Source organism: Gallus gallus, chromosome 8 (assembly GCF_016699485.2).
Source record: "Gallus gallus isolate bGalGal1 chromosome 8, bGalGal1.mat.broiler.GRCg7b, whole genome shotgun sequence".
Lineage (NCBI taxonomy): Eukaryota > Metazoa > Chordata > Aves > Galliformes > Phasianidae > Gallus > Gallus gallus.
This window is the reverse complement of record NC_052539.1, coordinates 19,720,502-19,745,495: the sequence shown is the minus strand read 5'-3', so window position 1 is coordinate 19,745,495 and position 24,994 is coordinate 19,720,502. Positions and strand designations below refer to the sequence as shown.

At 47.3% G+C, this 24,994-nt stretch overlaps 1 protein-coding gene across 38 annotated transcripts in view; it reads right to left on the bottom strand.

The window, feature by feature from the left end:
• Positions 1 to 24,994, bottom strand: part of PTPRF (protein tyrosine phosphatase, receptor type F) — a 342,426-nt gene that overhangs the window by 96,132 nt on the left and 221,300 nt on the right. The window contains exons 1-2 of one of the 38 annotated variants that reach the window (XM_046944835.1): positions 2,416 to 2,505; positions 806 to 987 (exon numbers count right to left, since the gene is read on the bottom strand). The exons of 35 other annotated variants lie outside the window; for them this stretch is intronic. The gene's annotated coding sequence lies outside the window, so the exon portion shown is untranslated. Of the gene's footprint in view, positions 1 to 242; positions 503 to 805; positions 988 to 2,415; positions 2,506 to 24,994 lie in introns of those variants that run through there. 2 more of the 38 variants (XM_046944834.1, XM_046944836.1) reach the window with 2 other exon arrangements.

The window sequence follows — 24,994 nt, the reverse complement described above, 5'->3', positions numbered from 1 at the left end:
TTCCCCTCCAGCAAAAGTCTAATGGAGGGCTAATTACGAGGCTCAGTCATGCCTCAGCTCCTCTCAGCCCTCGCTAGCTGTGCTGACTTGTCTGCACACGGAGCCCGCCAGTAATAGCTATCCTCCTGTTCACGTCAGTATGTGGGCACTCTTATTCTAGAAAATGCATTTGCCAGCACTTGGTTTTACTCAAGGACAGCTAGTATGCTTTGAATACACATTAAAACAGGCTACGAACTTACTTTCAAATGCAGATTATCTAGACAGCAGCTCTTCTTTCTGGGATTCGGGTACTGTCAGAAGGGATGTATCTCAGGTAGGCATTAGGTTAGAGCAAGCAAAATCCAGGCACAAGCAGGAGTTTTTCAGGCACTGCAAGCTCTAATTCCCTCCTTAAGAGCACAGCAGCAGAAGCAGGAATGACAGAGAGGAAAACAAGAAGAGAAGAGAGGGAGACAACAAGAAAGAAACGAGCGGATTTTGCAATTGCAAAGTGAAACTTGGAAAAGGCACAGCCTGGCCGAGGTCTTGCTAGCAGCAGTCACCAAGGAGCCAGGAATGTCCCTCTGGCATCTAGCGTGACAGCATGTGCAGAGGATATCTCATGCTCACTCGACAGCTCGCCTTGCTAATCTCCTTGCCGAGGTGACAGAAATCTAACCTCCCGCTCTCACAGCTCTTTTGTGCCACAGATTTCCCATCTTTAAGGGGGAAGAGAAGGTAAGAAACCTTTCCCACAGCCCCAGACTGCAGCTGAAATCTCCATTACAGACACTGCAATTACGTAACGCGTTTATGGGCTCACCAGATAAACACCTTTCTCGAGGCTGCTGCTGGGAGACACAGCCATCGGGGCCTCCTTATTTCCTGTATCATTCCAACCATCAGCTGAGGATAAGGACACTGAGGCAACTGAAATGTACGTCTTTTGAGAAGCATGGATCAGTCACAGCGTGGAATGGCGCAGCAGCTGCTTACAGGAGAGGCCTGCAGGAGAGCCCATGGTGAGCACAGCTGTTGATAGCTGAATCCTGCAGGATTACCCCCAGGATGTTGCTCAAAACTTGTAATCTCTTAGAGAAGAGGAAAACTGGGTATGAGGTTCCTGCTAGTGCAAACCTTGTATGGCACTCGTTGGTCTTGCATCCATGCAGCTGTGTTTTGCAGGTCATACTGTGACTTAGCACCTGCAAAATCTACCCCCCCCCCCCCCCCCACCACTGTGAATTTCCTTTGTGCCAACATAATTCTCAGAAACGGTGTTTTAGAAAAGATAGTGAAAGCTGTAAACACGTTTATGGGTGTTATTTGTCATATTCCTCTTTGTACAAAAGCCAGGCCTGCTTAGTATCGTAAGTCCAATTGTTCAGAGTGCCGAGGGAGAGGAAAAAAATGATACCCAATATAATTTGGAAACAGCAAAAAGCAACTTTTCTATACGTTACAGCCACAGCTGTAAGGTGAATTCTCTTACAATCTATCAAAAGCCATTGCCCCATTGGAAGGGGTGTTCTCAACTCATTTCTGGTGAGATATTGGGCCCTACCCGCTCACAGGGCTGGAAATTGCTTTTCTAGCCCACTGGCTTCTGCCAGTTAGTGTCAGCTGAGGAACTTCCAGCCAAACATCGGTGTTAGGGTAGGAATAATTAAAATATAACATAGCTTTGTTTTCTATTCTGCCAGCTCCCTGAAGCCAGGCAGGAACTTGCAACGAGACAGGAAATGGATTGAGGGCAGAGAGAGATCTCTGATAGATGCATTTGACTGCAGTCAGCACTGCACAGGAGCAGGATGCGCGCACCAAAGGTTATTCCCCTTCTTCCCTACCCGTTTGGTGGGCCAGGCTGGGATCTCACCCAGTTACAGCCATCAGTGCTGAAGCAGTCCTGGTGAGGCAGGGGTCTGAAGCAATGGAACATGGGATGCTGGGGTGGGGGGTTTGCAGAGGTAACCTTTGCCTACTGATGGACTCACGATTGATGGATCAGTGAAATTACTTTACACATTTCACAGGCTTCCAAAGCTCCCCCTGATTCACTAAAACGCATCAGCAAATGGAAAATTATCAGTGCAAGAAAGATAGCCTGGGCAGTCGGCAATATTAACTAATGAAAGATGCAAGCCAGTAAGATCGTAAGCGCACCACAATCCAGGACATCTGTTTGCTGAATAAACAGCCCTAATTCCTTCAGCACAGGTTACACAGTGCAGCTATTCAATTACCACAAGACAATCAAAAGCACTGGAGCAATCCGGCGGCCCAGAAGAATGGCATCATTTTACATGATAAGAAAACCCTGACACGGCGCCGCTCAGCTTCAACTGATGCTGCACAAAGAGCAATTTATCAGCCATTTTGAGGTGACGCTCTCCCTGCATCCCCATCCTTACAGAAACCCCTAAAGAAGCTCACCAACAGCATTATCCCAATTTGTGGCCTCCAAAGGCTGCCTGGTGCCGGGCTACGGCCCGACAGGGAGAGGGAAGAAGTGCGTGCTGCTGCAGCAGCCAAGTCTCACGCAGGCTAATTAATGCCCTGTTGACACTGGCACCGCCTTGTAATTGCCCAAGGAAAAGGTGGGGCAGTGAAACCAACCTGTTTCAAAGGCAGCAAAGTTAATTGCTGGGTTAGCAAGTATAAAACAGTTTCAGGCAGGCAGAAAGCACGAACAGTCATCTATTGATGACAAGGCTCTTAATGACAAATCTGCCGGCTCGGTATGACATCACGCCAACGTGACGTGCTGAAGCTGCCTGCTGAGAACGGGAGAAGGGTGCAGATGAATGGGTGGGTGTGGAAATTAGCTCCAGAAGGACTATTCTGTGTCACGGTGCAACCACATGAATTACTGCACAAGAGCTTACTGTAAACAAAGTATTCGCTATCTCCCAGAAAGATCACAGCAGCAGCAGCAAAACAGTTCACAAAAGAAAGAATCTGAGTCAGTCCAAAACAAAGAAAGTACTGTAAGGAAAACTGAAGAAAATACAAGACTAGACATGGCAGAAGGGGATCAACTCTCAGGCTGACTGCTGCCTGGGGGGCTCGCAGCGTGGGAGCTGCTGGACCTGCTCAGCCTGGAGGTTACGAGCCCATAAAACACCCACTGGGGACAGCACTAATGGTTGCTGCCGGAAGGGCAATGCTCACATCATCCCTTTGTGGCAAGATGGCAGGGCAGGATGCTCCTCCTGAGAGCCTGTGAGGGCAGCACAGTGTACCCCTCGCACTCGGGTCTCCACCAGCACTGAGACGGCCGGGTCCAGCAGCAGCTTCCATTGCAAAGAGGCAGCTCCTCTCTTCTTCACAGATAACAACCTGCGACCTGTGCTTGGCAGAGGGCACACACAGCTGATTAACTGCTGCTGAAGCTGACTCAGAGCAGACCAGAAGCAAGCACTCAGTCACATCCTTGGGCAAATTAAAGGTTTGCACCTACAACCCACTGTTTCAGACTGCAGTTTAGGGATCTTCCTAACAAATAACAACTTCTGCTCAGGCTGTCTTAGCTGTGGAATTTGCTATCAGCTAGGAGACCTCAATCCATGCTGGAAGAAAACAATTATTTACACCTTTATCAGATTAGCCTGTGACAGCATCTATGAAATCCCTGCTACCACGTCATCCCTCAGCCATCCCAGCCACTACTTCTTGCTTCCCATTCTGATTTCCTCTCTATGACAGTCATTTCCAATCTTGGTCCTAGACTCAAGGTTTCTGGCATATCTAAAAAAGTAAAGATGAAGGAGGATTACTGCAGAAGCTCATCTGCTCAGCATGAACAAGCTCTGTACCACTGGACAGCCTACCCACTGACAGAACCTGGCTGGTGGGACGTGAAGTGCAAAGTCCCTTCAGAGGGGAAGGCCACCCTAAACCTCCTGCTCCAAGTCCAACTCTACCACAAACATAGAGCCGTGTCCACAGACAACTTATCTCCAACCACTCAAATGCACAGAAACACCTAAACAAGTATTTTTTTCCCCTATAGACTGGAGAAACCAGTCACTCATGTTAATGAAGTACGAGAAAGGGCTTAGCTGTAAGGTGCTGAAAGTCATTTAAGGGTTCAAGGTATAGCACAGCAGAAACTACAGCAAGAAATGTCAAGAATGTGGGTGAGGAAGAGCTTACACACAGGTAGAGCTGATCCTATCTGCAAGAGTCCCCTCCTTAACCCCTGTGTAGGCAGAAATTTTGGTTTATTCCCTCTCCACTGAAAAAAATATTACAGCACCATTTCAGATAGGTAAAAATAGAGTTTTGTGAAATAAGATTAGATTCTTCCAACGCCCAATACTTACAAAAACAAAACAACAGCAACAAAACAGCAAAAAATAAAATAAAATCAAAACAAAACCCAGCAGCTGGAGGTACGCCTTGAAAAAACTCACACAACTTCTTTAAACACAGTGAATTCAGAAAGGTTTTGCAGCCAGCTATTATGACTCCATAGAAAAGGAACAGTAAAAGACAACCAAGCTGTGCTTTCAGGCGGGACTGTGCCATTTGTTGGTACCAAGCGATGAAAATAACTGCCCGTAGACCTATTTTCAAACCACTGCTTCTTTTTAATATTTTATACTGAGGAATAGAACATAACGGCTGTCGCTGCACGTTTCCTTGTGACAGGATATATAAACACACTCCCACTAAAACATACCCCAAACTTCAGCCTTTTCAGAGAAAAGCACGTAAATGGCTTACTTATATTTGAAGTCATTTATGAATCCCCTGCATTTTCCATACCACTTCACCTGCACTGATGTGATATGCCATTAGCATAGAGATTTTCACTTTTAAGATGTGCAATCAATAAAGCATTTCCATATGTCATTAAATACAACGTGTGGTTAAATTAATGGAGCATTTGACTTTTGATCCATTTACGTTTGGTTGCAGTTCAGTGCAGGAAAAGATGCATGAGAACGGAGTTAATCTGACAGCAGAGCTCTCCCACGCTTTCTGACACAGAGTTTCAGATTAATGTGAAGCATTCCTGCTGCCGCTCAGCTGGAATGCTAAATCTGTTCATTTCCACTTCACAGGCCAGAACGCGAGATCTTCGGTCACTTAACTCCTACCGAAAGGGCCGGATCATGCTAAAATCTGATTTCTATTTAGCTCCTGCAGCCGGCCTGCATCACCACCCATCCTGCGGCCTCTCCTTTTCTGGGGGAACAGAAGCCCAGCACAGCAGCAGTGACCAGCAAAAAACTTTTAGGACTTGGGACAGGAGAAAGTCGTGTGCTTTGACAAGATATCCTGCTGGAAACATCTAATTCCCATGTTGTTCCAACAGCTGGTCCAAAAAGTTCCTACGAGAGAAAGCAATGCCTTTCCTTGCATTACTACTGGATAGGAAGGCACACGCACAACATGGCAGAGCAGCAATTGTCGACTTTTTAAGAATAATTGCTCTGATATTACTTGAGAGAGAAGAACAACTCCCTTTTGTCTTTCACCCTCTCCAAAATCCCCGATCAAAAACTCTTGAGAACGCTGTAAACATTCTGGAAATATCAGCTTGGAAATTAAAATTTAAGATCGTACTGGGGAGGAGCCAGAGAGTCATTAGGGAAAGCACAAGCATGCTCCAGTTCTGGGTTCACAAACTGCCAGGGCTTCAAAAGGAAAACAAATTCCCCCCCCAAGAAGAATGCCCTCCTGAAATACCTCTTTGCTCTCTGATCTTGAGGACTACACTGAAACATGAAGGCAACCTCCAAAGTCGCCAAACGGTGGGATGGAGCAGCGCTGTAATACCGTGAGAGTTTGGATCCCAAAGCTAGCAAGCAAGGTGTGTGGGCGTGGGAAAGGAGGACAAACAGACTTCAACAAAAACAGGCTCCTTTGCAGCAAACGGGCTGGAAAACACCAGCCCTACTGCTCTCCACCTCCCTTTGTTGCCTCTTCCCTGACCCTCTGCCTTTTCTCCAGTGCCATCCCTTCCTACCACTCTCCGTGAATTCTCGCGCACATGGCTGTGTCTGCCATTTCCTCGGTGGTTGTGATCTGTGCTCTGAGCAAGTGCTCAGGAAACATGTTATTAATACAGGTCTTTAGGTAAGTCAGCAAAACCAGAACACAGAACCAGTCCCAATAAAGGCCAATACAGTAAAAGACAAATGAAATCTCTACTCCGAGGTATTATTTTTTAACGACATTCAGAACAAAAATAACCTTCAAGAAAATATTCAGATACCGGGTCAGGTAATTCTACGACTGAAAACTTCTCATGTATCTTCTGTCGGAGAAATTCTATCTCCAAATAAAACAGTAAGTGTGAGGTTTAAGTGCACTTGTTCTGCTGCAGCCAATGCAGGCATAGAAATCATTTGTAAGAAGGGTGTTCAGCTCATCTGTATCCCAGGCAGATCAGTGATACGGCAAATTACTGCTTCCTATTCAGAAGCTTTAAAATACTCTGTCACATAATGCAACTGGACGTACTGGGTAACTAACTTTATTTACTTGGTGGGGAAGTGACTTTTTATAAAGGGAAAGAACACTTACCCAGAGTCAGGGACAGAAATATTTTCGTACTCTGAGTTCTATAGCCTCATGCAAGACATCACTTTCTAGAAGATCCATTAATTGCACTGGCTCCAACAGCACTTTAGATGGAGGCTCTGGTTACCTTAATAGTCTTTCAGAGACCATGTGAAGTTGAAAGGCCCTCAGCAAAAGACCAGCAGCAAGCCAGTGACTACATGCCAACATAAATAAGATGTATTTCCAGACAACTTACGGTCTCTAATGTCGGGATGATGTAATTGATCAGAGTTTAACACGGCACACATTTTTCACACAGATAGTGAGCATTACGGAGGCTCAGTGTCCTATTTACTGCTTTGTCACAGCACCTATATTTTCAGAAAGCTTCAGCCAAAGCTTTAAACACATCCCCAGTGCAGGCCCTCATGAACTGAAGAGCGTGCAACAGACAAGTGGAAAGCCGGCAGCAAAACCACAGCAGGGCCAAGTGGATAAAAATGGCATCTCTTGGCTCCCGTGGCACACAGCATGAACCAAATGCAGGAGATCAGCTAGAACTCCTTTGCCATTCAAGAAAAACATATTTCCTAACATTAAATGTATTTGCTGTTAGTCAAAGGCTCAGTTTTGCCAATGAGCAGTACAGAAACCCTGGCTTTCCCCACCTTCTAACCAACATGGGATTTCTACTTCCCAGATGGGATGGATTTGCTATCCTCAAACGTGGTCCTTGCCTATTTTCCCCAAATATAGACCAAGAAAGCTAAGCAGACGCCCTGATTTGGTGAGCTTCAGCCTCACAAGTCCCTTGAGAATGGCTAGCCTTGAAGACCGAAAGATGAGTTGGTATTTTTTCACTGCAGTGTGATCCCACTGTTATTTAGGAAGATCCTTGTGTCACCACCACACTACTGGCTGGGAAGAGCAGTCCCACAGTAGCTCCTGAGTCTTCCTTTTTTTTTTTTTTTAATTACTATTTTTTAATGAGAAATCACAGAAAAGGGGGAAAAAGGCAGTCATTGTGATGTTCCCATGCAATAAAGCCAAGGTGTAGGATAAGCAGAACTGAGAACAGCTACTGGAGGATGTCACGCTCTCAGGCTGCGTGAGTTCTGCTTCATTGCTGACTGAACGGCAGACAGCATTCAGCAGACGAGGGCTGAAGCACTGCGAGGCTGCAGGTCTCAGAAAAACAATTACAGGGAAATGGAGTGCACAAATGGGTTTGTCTCCCTTGCTCTGAACCATCTCTCCGGCTGCCCCTCACATACACACACGGCCACAGGTGCTCCAGACTGCCATGCTTTGGTGTTTCTGTGCAAGATACACACAGCCCCGCTTGCCGAAGGAGGTTGCTCCCACAGGCCCACGCTGATGGCTTCACAGGCATGATGTTGCTGCAGCCCTGCAGCCCACGCTGCCAGCACGGAGGTGCTGCACATACAGAGCTACGCGGGCACAATGTGCTGTCGCTGCCAGCTGCTGCCTCCTTCTTCTGCCAAGCTCAGGCTCAACCAGATTTTCCAGTACAGCTAACAACCGCCCTATTTACATTTCATACACCTACAGGGAAGAGAGCCTGGCTTTGCTGGAGCGGATGTCTTAGAAGGAAGTTCAGAGGCCGAAAGGCATGCTGAAGCCACAGCAGCCTCTCTGACCCGCTCCACCACAGCCCAGGTGGTTTTGCTGCAGTGACACACACACATGGAGGTCTCACTGCGAGGTGTCAGGAACAACATGGCAATGCCAGGGCTTGATTTACTGCCCAGCAAGCAGAGGCTGCCGGCGGCCGCACAGGGAGCAGTCAGGCAGCGTTGTCCTTTACAAGCACTAACGCACCCCCAGATTATGCGGCTGGAAATGAGAGCATCCTTGGGTATAACTAATTGGAAATAGGCCCTGAATTCCTAATAACTGAAGTTATCGTCCCTGGGATTTATGCCAAATTAGAGACAATTAATTTTCCTCTCTTGATTATTACACACCTTAATAGCTCTGTCCTTGAGTCGGTTCCATCCTTCATGCGCAGAGCCCTTCAGCTCAGTCGCTAAAATTTGCTGTGCATGAAGAACAGTTAATAAGAAAGTTCTGAATTAAATCCGAGTTACCGTATCAAAATCTCTCATGTTTTACAACAGAAAAAAAAAAAAAAAAAAAAAACCACACAAATGGATTCAAAGCCTACTTCAGATCCTAGATTATAAAGGCATTTGCTGCATAGCCTCTGCACTCTAGTCTTTAGAGGCCTTAAACAATTCTACATTTCCCTTTAAGATGTGCTTTTAAAATATCACATGGCGGTATATACTGATAATCAGGATTGTTTTCATTAAATGATTTCAGCGAAGTTCACTGGCTTTATTTGATATACAAAAGACTGTTTAACCTTCTCCCAAGATACTCCACTGATGTAATTACAAGCAAGAGATGAGGCACGGCTCCTCCAGCTGCAACCGCGAACAGGAGAGAGAACTTCCTGCCAAGCAGAGGCTACTGCGTGTCTTTCCTAGAGGATGTGAGATGCAGCTGTCAGCCAACCCAACATGCCAGGAGGAGACACTGCACAGTGAGTCCCCTCATACTGGAGACGATCACGAGGATCTCCGACTCTGTGAGAAAACATCGTCTTTCCTCTTAAAGAGGGGTTTTTAGACCCATGATCTGCCTGAGGGAAGAGAAAGCAGTTCCCGATCTTATCTGAAAACCAATGTGGCCCCAGTCTGCTCCAGACGGTGCTCAGTCTCCTCAGGACTGGCCTTGTGTCCCAGTGGCTGGGAGGCAGTCTTGGGGGTTTTGGCATGAATGGAGCTCTAAAGCAGAGAGTGATCTGCCGTGATTTTCACCATCACATCTCCCTCCCAGCAAACCTGAGACAGATCTTTGTAGAGCCCAGCAAGGGGAAGCCACTCCACATGCTGCCATGTGACAGCTGAAAATCCACATTGTGTACTATTTGTTGAGTCCTCGAGCTAAGGCTATTATGACTCTTCAAAGCATTTTACTCCTTAAATTTCTTCCTCTTCTCTGCCTGCTGACCCCCCTGACACACTTGGTGTGCACCTACACAGAGAAGGAGAGCGGCATCCTAACCGAGTGGAAATAGTGGAAGGCGTTTTGGGGCATGCAGAACCTCTACAGGCACAGGAGGCAGGGAGAGCAAGAAAGCATCCCCTCAACTTGTGTCCCACAAACAATCCTGATCTGCTATAGAACAACAAGTCAACATGGGTTCACCTTCCCATACATGCAAGCAGCAATTAATATGGCCAAATAAATGCAGCAAGCAAATCCACAATACCTATTTGGTTGTGAATACCTTGAGACAACATTACACTGGATAGCCTACATATTTCTTCATAGAACCCCGAGGTAGGGCCCCAGCAGCACATCAGGCAGGGCTGCCATGTGCACAAACTTTGGGCCCAGACCTTGACACAACGTGAACAAAAGCAAAAGGTTGATTCTTTGCAGAAAACAACCTGCAAACAAAATAAACAGCATCATCCTGCACTTACACTGAATAACAGAAATTAAATTAGCAAGTAGATTTTGATCATGAAGTGACCTTTAAAAATGACTGAGAGAAGACAACATTAGCCACTGTTGTTTCCTCTGTTGCAGGCCCCTCCTGAAGGCAGTTTTGTCTGCAAAATATTATTGCTAATTTTATTTCACACATTCAAGCTGCTTTTAAGAATTTAATATGACTCTTATTTTCTTATTTTTCTCACAGACAGGCTTTGCTATCTTGTTTCTTCATACAGGCACAAACTGGGCAAAGTACGGCAGCCGGACTTACAAGAAGTGGACAATTTTATGATGCTTAATAACGTTTTTAGCTATAAAAGCTAAAACCAGTAAGGGTAATGAAATCTTAAGCTCCAACGCTTAAGGTATTCTCTTCTTCTTGCCCCACATGCTGAACTGTGACAACAGTTCATGTCAGGGTGGGAAGGACGGTGCATGGCTCTGTTCAGACACCTACAGGGCCACCAACTGCTGCTGGAGGTCAGAGGCGCTGCCCCTGGGCTGACAGCACGTCATTTAACTGTATTTATGACTGCTGCCAACATGCTAACAATTACAGCATTTGTTGCACGCATCTGTATGAGTTTTTCAAACGAAAGTGGGCTTTTCTTTCCTCCTGGCTTAAGTAGGGTTACGGAAAGACTGCCAAAAATTACACCTATTTACGGTTTCAACAATCACATTTTCTGTCGACTCTCTCACCATACCTTGCTGCTTTCTCATTTACATAAAACTGCAAAGATTATGCAGAATTCACATCCGCATTGTGACAAGCTCTTTTAAAAGTTAATACTTCCAGAACACGCTTTGACCTTGCATTTGGACAGAAGTAATACCATGAACGACTCCATCTTGCACACCAGTTCCCTTATTCATGCGTCAAGGCAGGAGATTTGACTGCCAGTGCTTTCTCTTGGCTTGCCAGGTCAGATTTGCCTAAAACCCAAATCGGGGCAGAACTGCACTTTCAACATTTGATAATCTCTTATGGTGGCCAATCTTTTTTTAAACAGTGACACACTGTAATCATTGAACCGTAGACCGCAGACCATCTGTCAGTATCATCTCGAAGTCATTTCATCATTGCAAAGGCTTCTGACGCTGGAAGGCCCTTGGCTACTTTTGCCTTTTGTATCCGATATTTTATGTAGTTGAGATTGAGCCACACCACGTCACGAGGGACACCACAGACAGCAAGGTGGCAGGTGGTTGTACCAAATGATCCAGCAGTCCTTCATACAGCTCAGAACATCACAGCACAGAAGATCAGAAGTTCCAGCAGTTTTTCCACTTCTCATACAACCAGTTTCAATTCTCTCTTGGCTGCACTTTTATCCGCTGCCTAAACGCATCCAAGCCCAAACCTCTTTGCTCCGCTGGCCCTGTGCCACGTTCCACAACCCGGTTTTGCTGGGAGCAGTGGCCTGGTCTGCTTGCCAGCCTGTCCTCAGGAGCAGGCTCCAGCTTTCTGAAACCCTCCTGCTCTGAAGGACAGCATTTCATTGGGTTTTGCCCACTCCCCCAGCCGATCTTCCTGGCACATTTGTCCGCTGATGCAACACTACCTACACAAATACCAGCAGCAGCATGTAAGGTAAAAAAAACAAAAACCATTTCCCAGTGCCAACCGTCTGACCTCAAGAGTCAGTGCTCCTACAATTAGCTGTCTCATTACCATCTATATGTTAGTCAACAAAAAAAAAACACACTGAAATCTCACATATAATCACCGGCTGAACCAGCAGGAAACATCTGTGCACAAGAGGCAGGGAGCAGCCCCTGGGGACATGGGGTCTACTTGTGTACCAGCAAGAAATTCATTGTATTTGAGGGCGTGGGGCCATCTGTGGAGCAGAGAATGCCCTCCCAACTGCTCACAGGGGTCATGCCCGTCCCCGTGCACCTTTCAGTCAACATGAAGAAACGTGCTCATTCTCAGGCAGAGCAGAGAGACGGTAAATGCTCCTCTGAATGTTTTGAGCAGGTTGCAACAGGCTGTGGCTCCGGTGGGACAGGTTTGCCAGCCCCACCTGACAGCCACCCGCGGGCTGATCGCCTCAGCACGAGGAGGAACAGGAGGAGGATGAAGGCCTGGGCCAGCCAGCTGGGCTCCATGTGCTCCAGGGCTGAGGTGGGGTCAGCCGTCCTGCCTGAGGCCGTGGCAGAACCGGACTGTGTGGGCCCACAGATGAGCACAGCCAGCCTGCGGCGGTGCAGGGCCTGCCCTTGAAGGCGTGCGCTCTGCCAAGCGCCGCTCACAAACTCGCCCATTTGCAAGCTGCATGCAGCGCAAGGCATTGCTACAAACTCATAATTAAATTCATTACTCCATACAATTTTAAGCCATTCTTCAAATAATTACAGTAATTTGATAAGCAGAAATCACATAAACCTGCTGCAGTTTTATCTCTCCCATTTGCTGTCTGAAGGAAAATGTGCGGGTAATTAGTCAGATGATAACAGTCCGGGTTATGCAAGCAAAACAAAATTAATATGATCCTTACAAAAAAAAAATATATATTAAAAGGAGACCAATTACACCTTAGGCAGCATGGGGTGGGAGCAAGGAGCACTGCAAGGCCTGAGATGGCAGGAGGAAGGCGATGCCATACCCATGGACCTGGGCTGTGCTCAGAACCTGGCCCTCTGCCTCTTCCTGGGGAAAGCCCTGTTGGGTTGCCTCTGGAACTGGGAAGCATGGAGGCAAAGGCTTCCGGCAGTCTGCATGGGACTAAGACAGAACACTCATTCGCACTCTATTGCCAGGAAGGATGGCAGTCCTGGCAGACATGCAGTTTCTGAGGCTCCTGACCTTCCGTGCTATGAAGCGGGCAGAGGAGCAACGAGAAGTTCACACTCACTGGCTCCTCCAGAGAGCTCATGTTTGTGTATTGAAAATGGCACACAGTGGCCCTTGCAGGCCCTGGATGCCCCTGGAGTTGCCCACCTACAAGTGCCTCCAGAGGACCGACAGGGGAAAAAACCATCAGGTGACCGATGGGTTAATCAACCCAGAAGGGCCCGGGATGAGTTTTGCTAGAGATAAGGAAACATGGAGTATATTAGGGTGAAAGAGAAACGTGGTCCAGCAGAGCGATCAATGGAGAGGGGAAGGCCAGGGCTGTGGTTACTCGGGGGCTCAGATTAAGAGCTTCATCGGATTTCTGCAACCAGATCTGATGATACCACCGATGGAACAAAGGGTGGCTTCGGGCCCTCATTTCACACAGCAGCGAACGAGAGACATCAATTTCCTGAAAGTGACTTTATGCCTCGTTAAGACCCATCTAAATTACATACAAGACGACTTCCAAGTAATGGAAAAATGAATTTGCAGACAGTCCTTTCCCTCCCCCCCCCCCACTTTTCTTTCCTTAAGGATATGTCTCCAACCAGCCTGAAACCAAACAGTTGTTTCAGGGAGAAAAATTCCCATTGCTATAGGCAGGCAATTCACAAGGAGCACTTCAGTTTTAAATGCAGCTACACCTTTCATGCTCCTCTTCTTCCCCTGGAGCACAGAGCACCCTGGCCAAGGAAAGCCATTCAAGTCCCAAGCACCACAGATAATATGCAGTTTATGAACGCAGGGAAGATTAGCTTTAAATATCACAGTTTCCAGAAGAATCAATCTCTACGCGGCAACACTACAGCAATATATATATATATATAAAGATCTTAAAATGAAAGAGATTTCACATCCTTAATTCAGAAATAAAAACAAATCAGAGTTTGCTGAGTAAGCAAGTTCAATGCAACATAAAAAGGGGAGGAGCAGCTGTACAACACGCCAGGAGAAAAGAAACAAACAGGTTCTTCTAGTATTTAATCTACCAGCTGCTAAACTCAGAGTCAAGTAGGATGCCTGAAGAAAGACCTTAGCACAGAGGCCGTGTATCCCTCCATGACACAGCTGCCCTGTCGCCCACCCAATGGCTCCCTGGGCTCTGCCCTTCCTCCCCAGAGCTGCATGCTGTGTGAGGCAACAGGGACAAGCATCACCTCTTCAACGTGAAGCTGATGTAAAACTGGGGCTTATGACCAGCAAGGATGATGGATTTGCTGCTGCTTGGGATATTTTAGGAGAGATCAAAAAAATTAATTCAAGTATGAGGGAGATGCTGCATCGTTGGTGCATGTATGCAGAAAAGGGGGCTTTGGCTCGTGGGCGTCGCGGTGCTGCCTGGTTGGGGCAGCCAAACAGCTGGGCCTCAGCACCCACCTCACTGAGAGCTTTGTGTCACCCCTGGCATACACCTAACAGCTACAACAAGACAACTTCCAATCGATTCCCATAGCCCAGGGCTTCAGACAACTGCCTGATTCGGTCAAGGAGGAATTTGCAGTGCGTCTGCTGTTTTGTTTCCCAGCTTTCCCTAAAGCAGCAGTGAGCAGTTATGGGAAAAACATGGGCTGGGGATGGCACCAGGAATAATCTTGAGAAATCTGCACCAAGCTGAGGAATCGGAAATACTCATGGACCTGTGGGCAGATCGGGTGGCCAAGGACCCCGGCAGAGGGAGGAAGGACCTTGTCCCCACCACACACAGCCCAGTACCACCTGCAGGGACGGGACGAGCCCCCTGCAGCAGCCCTGTGCTTTGTGCGGTGTCAGCAGCTCCCGCTCCGCCCCAGGATGGGTTCCTTGTTCAGTGAGATGCCCAGCTGTACTGCAGTACTACCTAATGACTGCCCACCCTGCAAGGAGATCTGGACAGATAACCTCACCCCCCCCCTTCTGACCTCGGGCTCGGGGTTCTGCTGACAGCACAAAGCTCACAGCAAACTCGGCTCTTTCAGCTGCACGTCTCCACCGCGGCCGGTGATCAATACAACACATCAGGCGGCAGCAAACAACTGCTGCCGTTTTGGCTGCTCTACCCCAGCCTGATCCCACGTCCCTGCCATAAAGTAGCCCGAAGCCCCAGCACAGTGATGCCGTGAATCCCTGCACTGCTGCAGCCTGGTGGGATGCAGCCTGGCCTCTGCCGGGCCGGGCAGGGCAGCTGGCAGAGCACAGCACGCCTGCGGTGCTCCAAACATTTGTCACAATTATTGGGGATTTACGAGGACAGGGATCTTGTCAGTTGTCTGTAATTTCACTCCGAATGATACCTTCTCTGGAGGAGGTAGCCTGTGAATGAAGCCAGCCTGAAGGGAGGAAGAGAGATGTCCTCGGTGAATGCCTCTTTGATAGGCAGGTCACCTAAACAGCCTCTTCTGCACAGAAGCTCGCCGAGGTCTGAGGAGCAAGGGGCTGTATCCCCAAAACCCAGGCCAGCAGCACATCTCTGGGTGCTGTAGCCAGCTGCCTGCTAGGCACCAAAGGCAGAGCACTGGAGCTGCAGGTGCCCCAGCTCAGCTGCACTGGAGATGTGTGCTGGTGCTAAAACCAAAGAAAGAACGTTAGGATTGGCATTTGCTGACGGTCTTTGTGCAGGACTGGCGGCTGCAGCTATGAGAAACACTTGCACGTACTGAGCCAGTGGCAGCAACACTCCCGAAAATCTAGCACAGAACACTTTAAATGGGAGGGAGGGATACCGTGCCATAACAGACACATTTAATTAAGACGCTACCTGCAGCTGTCCCTTATACACACATCCAAAAATCACAGTGCTCTGCTTCAATTTGCCTAATACCAGTTTTGTACTACAGCAACACAGCAAGCGCTTTGCTCCCTTTGCTAATTACAAAGACTTAGCTCTCTGGAATGATACCTGATGGCTGGCAATGATTTTTGCTAATGGAACAGCTCATCCTTTCTTATAGCTGAAAATCTGCAAGCAGGCAGTACTCCAGGGGGGAATACATAATGTAGGAGAAGGCATGCTATGCACCTCTTTATATGAAACTATAATCCTAAGGCGTCACAGTTCACACAGTTCCACTTATTGTACTACAGAGGCACTTCTCACACTCGCGCAAAGGTTGTGCGATTCATTTCATAATCACCAAAGATATCATTTCAAATCGGAGTTTTTAACAGTTGCACGAGGTTTTCCCAGCGTTTCTGTTGTACTGCATCACGGTAATTCTTCCTGCAGAGCTGTGTACCGAAGAACAGAGTTTACCTCTCTCCCAGAGCAACCAATTCTTGCTAATTCACGCTTAACTCTTCCTGGGTAATTAAGTGAACTGTTAGACTCCTTATTATGCCCGCCAACCCCATTACACCTTTTCAGGTTTGTTTTCAAACACCAGGAGGCTGCCAGCATCACCATCACCCGTGAGACACCCACTTGGGAATATCCACTTGGACACCAAGTTCCACAGAGTGCATTTCAGTGGCATGCAGCTATTGAGGCAGACGGGTCAGGGACTGCACGTTTATTACTGAAATTAACTGCCCTGTCTGCGAGTGGAAGAACCGCCCAGCACAAAGTACTGACTCAGGAGAAATTCTGAAGGGAAGCTGAAGTTAAATAAATATGGGTTTTAGAGATAGCAGAGTGAAGGTTGTAAACTCCCAAAGCTTTCCTAGAAAACTGTATCTCAAAGCATTCTAGCTGGATCCTCCATTTATTCATTTGCACTAGAGCTCAGTGCTTTAGAGCACTTAGAGGCTGCGTGGCTATGCTTAAAAATATGCACGACGATCCTTCTTTCAAAGCTGGAGGAGCTCCGGAGGATGCCTGGCAGACAGAGCTTAGAAACTGCAGCAGGGACACATAGAAAGCATGCAAAGTGCACAGCACAGGAGCAGGCCAGCTGCTCTGCTCAGGTGGTGCAAGCAGCTCATTAAACCCCACGGGTCCAAAGGCAGCGGGCAGCACCGCTCGCCCCCATTAATGCCCCATCCTGTAGGAACAGGGTTTTAGTAGTGCTACAGCCCAGCGCTGCTCCCACCCATCGCTGCTGGGCAGCTGCAACCAGGCAACACATCTTCATCTGCCTAGGGACAACAGCTGCCCACTATGTGCATTCGCAGTGGGGCTCCGGCTGCAGCTCCAGTAGACACTCGCAAGTGCTCTGTTAATAAATAAATAAATAAAATCAGTCAGCTGTGCTGCCTTTGCAGACAGATTTTCCTTTTCAAATTTCCCCTGAGCTGCATATGGCTCTGTAAAGAGCCATTCTTTCCAAAGCGTGCTGGCTTTGACAACCACGGTCCAGATTTTAACATTTCAAACAATTCAGCGACCACAGAAATTTGTGCTAATGAGGAAATATGCCAATGCACTGTATCGTTCTGCACGGGAACAGGAGGGAGACGAGTAGTAAATAAAGACGTGGAAGGTCTGGGCAAGGCAGCAACTGAAGGAAAAACTTGTAAGGATGAGCAGGCTGGGCCAGGTGGCCTCCCGTGGGCTTAAAGCCCACAGGAGTCTTGAAGATGCTCTTCAGCTCAAAGATGAAAAGAGCCATAGCTGCCGGTTTGCTCCACAGGCTCTTCACAGTGGGACTGGACTGGAGCAGAGTCGAACTGACTAGAACAATTTGGCAAGCCTTAAAACATTTCTCTGGAGTGAAAGTGGCTAACCAGGCTCCAGGTTGAAGCAGAATAGCAGCTGCACACAGGTGAGGATACAACGACGTCAGGAATGAGGAAAGAGGCCTCAATACAAAGGCAACTCCTACATACAACTATGTGCGTCATGCAGGAATACAAGAAAGCATTAAGATATTAAGGAAATGTAGACAAAGACAAACAAGAGTCTCCACCACTAAGGCTTCCTGGTTTTGCCTTCAACCTTAGGAATAAGGGGCAAGGACTTCTGGTCCAGCAACACTGTAAGAATGGTTTAAGGAAGAAAGGAATTTGAACTGTCTCATCTAAAACCCTCTGGGCAGAGCTGGCATTAGACCGAAGTAAAGTACGCCACATGCCTTGGTGGGAGAAAAGCAGATGGCAACGATAAGAGGACGAATACTTGTGCTTCCCATCTCTGAGTGCTCCATTTATTCTTAACTAGCTGTTTCCTGCTCCACTGCAGCAGACATTGCTCCTCCCCAAGCACAGCCAACCCTATACGCTATGTCAGCTTCAGATTCTGAGATCACTGAGGTCTGGGTCTTGGTTCCACCATGTGTGAAAATGACCCTTTCTGCTATTTCCAGCTGTAGTTACATGTTACAGGAGATGTACAATAATTTAACGAAAACAGCTTGCTCATGAACAAGGACTGTAGGAGAAAAGGATGGGCTTTTCTTCCTGAAAACAGAATAGTGACGTGAGTAGTTGCGAGAGGTTTCCAGAGGGAAAAGAGAGAGAGCAAAGTCCATACGTGACAGTGGTGGTTCCTGGCATGCCCCCCCAGGCAGCACCCAGCAGCACCATGCTGGCGCAGGGCACAGTACAGCTCCTGGAGGCCACCTAACCCTGGCAAAACCAGGTGCTTCTGCTAATGGAGTACGACTGGCAGCAGGAGCCCGTGAACAAAGTTATGTTGCTTACACCATCTGCTACCTGTCAGCTCTTCCACAGTTTGTTCTTGGGTAGTGAGTAACTGGCCAAGCTGGAGGACGGATGCTATAGTTTAGTTAAAGCTTTAGGTTGTGCCAGATGTGCTGGCAGCTCTGTGCTACATTTTCTTTTCCTCCTAACTGACAGCAGAAGAAACTTGACAGCATTTTCTATCAGCTGCTGCGTTGCAGCTACATCCTCTCCCGCTCTCAGGGCTGCCAATTTCTCTCCAGCAACCTTGAAAAAAGATTCATTTTCTGGGAAGGCGATGACACGCGAGCCCCGCCTGCATGCAGCCCTTCCATCCCTGCTCTTGTTTCCTGAAAGAGCTGTTTTCAGTTCCACACCGCATCAATGGGCTGAGAACTGGGGTCTGTTGATAGTGGACAGTCAGTCATGGGGTGCAGTCTCGAAACTCATCCCTTCTCTTCTACTCCAAAAAAAGAAAGTTACTTCAACAGAAAATCCCCAAAGAGGACCACAAAAAAAAACCATCACCCTCTGCTGCTGAGTTTGTTTTTGCAATAGCAGGACCACAGCTGAGACAGCTGTGCTGCTCTCGTGCAAAAGAGAAACAACCACTTGGAAAGTCCCAGTAGGATCCATGGCATGCTGAGCCAGCACCTTCCCAAGACCCCACAGCAGAGACCTGCACCTCCCCGTCAAGAAATTCAAGTTGCCACCTGATGCACAGATGAAATTGCAAGGCAGGGGGACCCACTTAACTTTGTGATGGAAGCAGTGCGGCTGCAAAGATGGAGAGGGAGATTTGCTGCTAATTCGTATGATTGCTTTCTGGGCTTTCCTCCGTGCCACCCCACTGGACACTACTTGCTGATAAGCACAAACTTCATTTCGCTCACGCTTCAAAATAGCCTGAGTGAAAATCAGTTCTTTGCTGTTTTCAAGGAAAAGATTCAACCAGAATCACAAAACTGAGTTAATACAGAAATTACTTGTTACGTTTCCAGTTAAGAAACATATGAACAGAAAGAGCATTTGGTCACCTCACCTGACCCACCACGAGATGAACTCTGTGCAGCAGCCCTTCGCACCCGCCTTGTGCTCTATTTCCACCTACACAGGGCTGAAAGGTCTTGCAGAAAGGTGTCCAGTGCTCAATAACATCAAGAGATAGAGAAGCCAACACTTCCAGTGGCAAATCAGCCCCACTGCTGGAGATCTGAGCCTTATTTCTGCTTGAATTTCTCTGGTTTCAGCTTGCAGTTATTGATTCTTGCCCTGGCTCTATATGAGGGATTAAACAGCCACGGTTTGCAGCTAGCGTATTCTCTCACGTTGGGTACTCATACGCCACAAATACTTCACCTCTTGCTCTTCTTTCTGGTGAGCACAGCACACAGAGCTTTGAGTCTTGTGCTGCATAGAATGCTTTTCCATTTGTAGATTACTTCTCGTGGCCTTTCATGTACCCCATATTGCAGTTACGGCCTTTATTCCTTACAGTCAGGAAAAAATACGGGCATGTAAAACCTTTGTTACTGCACTCGTCCTCAGGGTAACCTGGGGCAGAGCAACAAGAGACAAGAATCATCTCTCTAAAATATCAGTATTCCTAGGAAGAATGGCTGACTCCTTCCTCTCTCACCCTCACATACGTACTTCCTCCTTTCCCAACCCCAACTCAGCTCTTCTATCCTCTATTTCCACGGCTTCTATGCTTACTCGACACACTTCACATATAAATGAAGCTCCTTCGAAGGCTGGGACGGAGAGCAGTGCAGGAAGGAAAAATCAATTATAAACCTGGATCTATTTCTGACAGTATGGTCTTTCACAGAAAATGTTTAATGAGGATATTTTTATGAAATATAACAAATGTAATTCTTACTACAGCAATTTTGGTTTGTATATTATCAGTCCTGGCAAGATTTCAGGAGTTGCAAGCTGCGGTTATGGTGCCAGCTCCTTGTCCTTGAGGTAAGGAACGGCTTGTTCTCACTTTTCATTATAAGAGCATAATGTGACATCTGTATAAGCAGTATGAGAGGAGATCAAAGCTTGTCATTAGTGTCTATTAGACGTCTGCCACTCCTGCCACGACGCAGGTGAGAGGACTGCTGCCCATGCTGCAAGTTGGGACAGGGCCTGGGAAAGCAACCCCACGAGGAGCCGAGAGGAGCAGCACCAGCCTGTGCTGGTGAGAAGGGATGTCCAAGAGAAGCGTGTCTTTGAATCTCCTGTTTTACCTGCAGTGTGCCACACCACTGGAAACCATCAGCGGCCTTTGAAGAAGCCTTGGATCTTGACCTAATACTTTGCCTCTGGTGGAACAAAAACTTACCAGCATGACTGTTACTGCTTGGGGACAGTGCTGAACTAGCAGGCTTTGTGCTTGCGCCTACAGGCTTCAGAGAGATGGGAAGAACACTCCAAGTGTGCAGGAGCTCAGGATGACAGGCGAGCTCTGCATCCAGAGCAGCACAGCTGCCTGCAGGAACAACACTGGGGAACAAAGCAAAGGCTGACGGTACTGGCATGGCCAAAGAAGCAAGAAAGTAAAAGGAACAAACTCCTGGAGGAGCTGTTCAAGACCTCTTAGTGCTGGGGCCAACAGAGTAAATTGGATGAGAAAGGTGAAAAAGAACCGGAGTGGGATCTGAAGAGGCACCAATGGCCTCCTGACAGCAGGGGAATGAGCCTCCTCTCCTGTGATATCTTGATTATAATGGCAACTTTGACCAAGACACACTGAGATACTCTCACAGGCATTTAGTGTCTGAAGGAAACTCTGATTGCAGAGACCTAAACCGTTCATACCTCCTTCTGTTCAAAGCAGTCCCAGGATCAACAGAGACGATGGTGGAGACAACACGCAAAGAGGAGGGAGGAAAACTTTGAGCAGAAATCTAGTAATCATGATTATCATGATAATTTCATCCAGTAATTAGTAAACGGAAAGTTAATTATTGCTACTTCCTCCTTCCTTTCACCATGTCTCACCCAGCTGTTCACAAATTGATAACCATAGAAACAAGCGTGAGCCAAGCCTGGGTAGTTGGTATTCATGCAGAATCAAAGAAACACATTTGCATTCTTTGCCAGAAGAATCAATTTACCTTGATTGATGATTGAACTTCAATAAGTTCTTTAATATTTTGGTCATTAACTGTGATGCCATAACAGTGTCACCAGAGTGCTATTGTATTTCACACCATGGCTCTTATTAGCAGCGCTGCGTAATATGCCTGAACTTCTAATTGAGCCCTTTTAAATATTGATAATCAACATATTTCAGAATATAATCATTTCAAACAAAGCTCAGCCTACCCAGAACGGCTTATGAATGTGGTGACCCATCACTGGAGAGGTGGAGTGCTCCAGGTACACAGCTCAGGTTCAAAGTAGCACAGAGTGCCCCTTTTTCTCACTGCTGCTTTCATCACAGGTTCACTTTTTCTTTCCCAATATTGTTGAAACACTGCTTCCGACTACAAACCCTGCTCCTGCCTCAAAACGACCTGCCGTAATTGCATTTTCCCTGTTAGTAACATTTCAAAATGAGATCAGCAGTAATACTTCTCTTTACGCATCAGGCTAAATGCAGGCAGATCTGAAACAACCTTCCTGATGATAGATATATATATGGCGAAAGTCAAAGAGCTAGAGGCACTTAAAGTGCTATAAAAGGAAGTAAAATAAAAAAAAATGACATTGTTGGTATTTTGCAGTGGAAAAATAATTGAAGAAAATCAAGAAATAGTACTTAATGCAAGCAATAAAACGAAGCTTCGGGGCACTGAGTAGGTGGTCCTGAGTTACAACAGCAGCCTCAGCACTGAACTCCTGTCCTTTCTTTTATTTTGCTAAGCAGTGAAGCACTGACTATTTACTGTCAGGAGAAAGCATCGAGCTGTTCCTGCTACAGATATCAATGACAGCGATGCGAAGTCTGTCCCCGGCACCACCTCCTGTGTGCACGGAGCGGCACACCCCAAGCCTGCCACAGCCCAACCCCTGGCCTGAAGAGATGGCACGCAGCTCAGGTGCACCTCTGCAGAGCGGAGTTAGCTCACAAGCAAGGTAAATGAGCCACGCTTATCTCCATGCTATCAAAACAAGATCCTTTCAGAGAGCCAACGTGAGCATTCTACACCGAGCCGTGGCAAGGTGCATCCTCACCTCCCCAAGGATACAGCCTGCCTGCCCCTGATCGCACACGAGCACGGCAAGAATATGAAAGACCGAGAGGGATGCTGATAACATTTCAATACCGCGTTCAGAGGTGAGACAATTAATGAAACTGAGATAGCGGTGCATCTATTAAAATAAGGGGACAGTGGGAACCTGCACTCTGTTCCTGCCGCATCAATTGTCTGTTGAGTGGCTGGTAAGAATTAAAATTGTGCTGTCAACAGCCTAAGTCTCGCATGATTACACACCTTTAAAGCCGATCAGGAAGAAAATAAATTCAGATGTGTGTGGCAGGAGTTGAATAGGAAAGATCCTACAACAAGCCTCCATTACCTCCTAAGAGCTGCTCAAATATTAATCGCTACAAAATCTCTTGACAAAACCAGTGGCACGGTTCAGCTTTTCCAGACATGCGGAAATACAGAACATACATGTGAGGATCATGGCACCATCCACCTGTGCTAGGCAGCGTACCAAAGGACACCTCCCACCTCCAGCGGCACGACTGCAGAGATGATGCACGGGTCACAGCAGAAGTGCCTGCACTGCTCATGGACAGAGGCCCTGCACTGCCCCAAGTCACACCGTCAAGGCTGCACTCCTTGGCGCTCGCTGCCTGCAAGGAGCAGCCAATGCTCATGCCCATCAGCACGAAGAAGAAAACACAGTTGTAGCCACGTTTTCATCTCCCTCTGAAACAATCCTTAAGCCCAACCCTGTGAGAGAGAGCTAGCCCTTAAACATTTGTTATTTGTCTTTGATATTCTCTGCTGAGAAAGTACAGATACAAAGGGATTCTTATGTCTGCAGCTTTTGTGTCTGCATCTCTGCATATTAACAGAATATTCAATGAACTCATTTAACACTTCCCAGCGATCTACAAATAATCCCTTGTTTTTGAAATGTGGCTACAGGCATAAAAATGACTGCATCATTTACTTTTTTTTTTTTTAAACATAACAGTTCTGTTCCCTGCGTGCAATCAGTCATGTCTGCTTGCTAAATTAACAAAAACGAAGCTAAACATGTTCTTATCCTATTGTTCTGCAAAATAAACGTAGCTCTAGGATAGGAAGCTGGCATCTATCCTGGCTCATACAAGATTAATAGAATTGCACGCGCAATTTTAAACGACTGGATGGCAGAACCAATACTCCAGGTTTACCTCCTGCTCCCCACGCACCTGCAGTGGCGGCAGCAGGGAGAGCACCGCCAGCACATCCCTATTCTGCAGCCAGAAGACTTTTCTCCTTTGTCATTGGGAGTGAGATGGAAATCACAACACACAAACACACGCACGCACACAGACCTTTGGGAAAGGTGAGCTCTGTGCAGAAACACGGCAGGAAGAAAAGCAACAAACCCAAGCTTTTGCCAAACAGTCAACACGTGCGATCAAGCAAAACGCTTTAAATAGAGGCAATCAAGAGATGTTGATGGATTTAGGGAGATGCTCTCCAAATCCAGACAGCTCCCCGCACGCCGACATGACAGCTCCCCCGAAGCAGCCTCCTGCTGAGGTGTGCATGCTGCGTGCCTGCCAGGGCTGGAGGCAAGCTGGGTCCTGATGCAGCTGACTGTGCCTGAGCCGGAGGTGACTTCGACCACACTGCCTCCCAGGTGCAGCTGCATTAGCTGCACGAGGAAGAGGGGTTTGCCCTGCCAGCCCGTGCTCAGGCAGGAGGCTGAGCTATCCGTACAGAGCGTGGCTGAGAAAATGGGAGAAAAAGGCCCTTTGGCTGCAGGGTGCATACGAGCAGACACACGTGCACCCCTGTGTGCGTGACTGAGGAAAGTTACTCTCGCTGCAAAGCTGATTTCCCCAGCAGAAAGCCACCGCCACTTATTCTCTGCTTTGGTTACATCAAACTTGGCATTTTAAAAGCCCGTTGGCTGCTCCTTTTTATTATTATTTTTTATTTTATTCTTTAAGCTGAGCGTTGTTTTGAATTTGTTTTAAGATGAATGCTGCCTTCACTCCCATCACTGGCTCCTCGCCTGCATTTCTGAGCGTTGCTGCATTCTCCCTACACTTAGCGCTCGCTCGGCAATTATCACTGAGTCAGGTAGGATGACGGCATTTTTACAGTTCAAGCACACAGCTCCGTATTTCAGGGAGCTGATTTTTCGACTACTTAAATGTTAATAGCATCCATCTAATTGTACAGATCGGAATGTCACTGGCTAATCCTCGCGCTTTCCAGCTGACTTCTGTCAGCCGCTTCTTCGCTTTGGTTATCAATGTCAGGATACATTTTTGATCACGATTATTAAAGGGAGGTCAGAATTACTTCTATTTCTATTCCCGGGTGCTTTCTGGTTTCAAACCTCGCCAGCCCACCGTTTCTTACACACGCACAACTCAGCAATGCTGTTAAAGCATCACAGGGGAGAACGTTTTTA